Genomic DNA, 2,716 nt, shown 5'->3' on the forward strand with positions numbered 1-2,716 from the left:
AGTGAGTTGGGCTCAACCCTTCCCCTCGGTAACTTTGACCTGCATACCAGAACAGCTTAACACTTGTTGGGCCAGCATTTAGGTTGGGATGAAAGTGCTCGTGTATTCCAGCATCAGTGAAATCTATTACATTTTACTATATAAAACATAAAGAGAAATTATGTGTGTTCTGATAATCCCAATGCTAACAAAAGCAAATATGGGGGGAAAAGGTTTGTAATTGAGGCTGATAACCCACTGCTGCTGGAGGCAAAAGGCAAATGACAGGAGGGACCATAGTGTCAGCCTTAATTATTAAATTCCAGGTTTCCTCAGATCTCTTTGGATCCAAATGAATTTGTACGTCTTGAATTTTCTTGAGGTTAAAAACAATCACAGAAACACTGGACAAGAGCTTCCCATCTTTAAATATACATTCCCTCATGGAAGTGCTGAGAGTGGGGGACTGGGTGCTACATTTACTGTTTACACTTGAATCCATATTCTGGTGTCCCATAAACCACAAGATAAATGATGCAAGCTTGGTTTCCTAAGCAATAAACATTGAAATCAGATTTTATAATCCAGTATATTATAGTGGCATGACAGGCTGCATTAGAGTGTGTTAAATCAAGATGGTTGGGATTTTTAAACCAATGGAAGGCAAGATAATGTACTCCCAACTGAAGAACAAGGAATTTTTGTATTTGAAAATGTTTCAGTTACAGAACTTGACTATCAACCCTGCTTGAGAAAGGCCTGACCTACAATTTAAGGCACGTGAGTCCTTTTCTGGAGCACAATGGGCCTTGGAGTAGGTCCTGAGTTTGTGTTTTGGGTCTTGTTTGTTTAATTTTCACTTTAGTCGGGGCAGACTGAATGTCTGACATCCAGCAAGCCCAGGGACTGTGTGCAAGGTGTGTTTCAGCACTTCTGAATTCCTGGCCTGCCCTGTAACCTGGGTCTCGCAATGCATTTCCTTTTCCCTACGAACTTCAGCTCCTGCAATGGTGTGATCCCAGCCTTCTTTGAGAGTTTCCTGCCTTCTAATTGCAGAAAACGCCGAATTTGCTCATTGTGAAAAAAGCCTGGCCCTCCCGGCGCCCCAGAGGATGCAGGCGATGCCTGGGAGAGGTGAGAAGAAATTCCCTTATGTTTCAGCAAACAGGGACTTTGATCCCAGGCGGCTCTACGGGGTCATAGGGACCAAGGAGAGTTGTTTCTCCTGCCTCCATAAAGTCTCGTTGGTTGCTCGTTTGGGTTTTTTACTTTGCTTTTTTTGCTAGATGTTTTATAAGGATGAGACCAAGGCACTCTCATAACTAAGTCATTTCTAGGGAATAACCTCAGGAAAAGAACCATGTAGTTATAGCACCTTCTTCCTCAGCAGAAAATTGTCTTTCCAAGTGTGTTTGCATTAATACCTGCAGCACAGAGCCAGATGAGCTGACAGACACTGAAGTGGATTCTATTCTCACCATACAAGGTTGCCAAGGCTCCAGCCCCTGTGTGAGTGGCAGGCAGGCCCACAGCCTTCCTTACATATGATGTTTGCAAAAGAGCCCATCTGGGTGGGAACAGCAGCTCCTCTGCATGGGCCTAATACTCATAGATGTGGTTGGAATGCACTGCATTGGCTTCAGGTTTGGAGCCTGTGACCCAGATCAGCATTTCTGTGGTATGGATATCACAGCTTCCAGTAAAGCTTGTAAGGCTGGGCCCTAGGTTCCAGCAGCAAGACACGGAATATGAGTATGTCCATCAAAAACAGTCATAAGCCACCAAGAGCTGACTATTGCAGGGGGAATAAAAGCTTCTCTTCACAGAATCCCAGAATGGGTCAGGCTAGAAGGGACCACAGTGGGTCATCCCACCTCCTGCTCAGGCAGGACCAGAGCACATGGCACAGGATTGCATCCAGATGGTTCTGGAATGTCTCCAGTGAGGGAGATTCCACATCATCTCTTGGCAGCATGATTTCCAGAAATGTTTACAGGACTACCAGCAGGAGAAACAAGAGTGTCTCCTTTTAACATGCAAGTTGAACTCTCTTGTTCTGCACGGGGCTGAGAGGCTGGAAAAGAACTAAAGCTGGAAAATCTTTTTATGCTTTGCTTGAAAGAAGAAGGCATCGGTCTTAAGCTACACGGGGGGAGGTTTAGGTTGGACTTGAGGGAATATTTTTTCACTGAGCAGGTGATCAGACATTGGAAGTGCCTGCCCAGGAAGACAGTCACTGTCCCTACAGGTTTTTAAGGAAAGACTGGATTGGCACTCAATGCCATGGTCTGCTTGACACGGTGGTCTTCGGTCATAGGTTGTATTCGATGATGTCAGAGGACCTTTCCAGCCTAAACGCTGTGACAAGAAAAGGTCTGTCCCACTCCGGCTTTGTCGGGAGTCCGGGAGCGCTCGGGCAGCACCCGCGCACGCACCGGGCGCGTCAGCGCGGGCAGCACTCCCGGGAGGCACCGCAGGGAGGGGGCCACGGGGCCGCTTCGCGGTGACTTTGCCAGAGATTCCCGGGCAGCCCGGCCGGTTCCCCGGCGATCCCGCCCCGCTCCGAGCCGCTGTCCGTCTGTCCGTCCGTCCGCCCGCCCGCCCCGGTCCCGAGCGCGCGGCCGCCCCTCAGGCCGCCGCCGGCACGCGCGCGCCCGCGTGACCGCCGCGCACGCTGCCCGGCACGTGCGCGCGGGGGGGTGGGCGGGGCCGGCGGCGGCGGCGGCGGCTGCCATTG

This window comes from Taeniopygia guttata, chromosome 1A, assembly GCF_048771995.1.
Source record: "Taeniopygia guttata chromosome 1A, bTaeGut7.mat, whole genome shotgun sequence".
NCBI lineage: Eukaryota > Metazoa > Chordata > Aves > Passeriformes > Estrildidae > Taeniopygia > Taeniopygia guttata.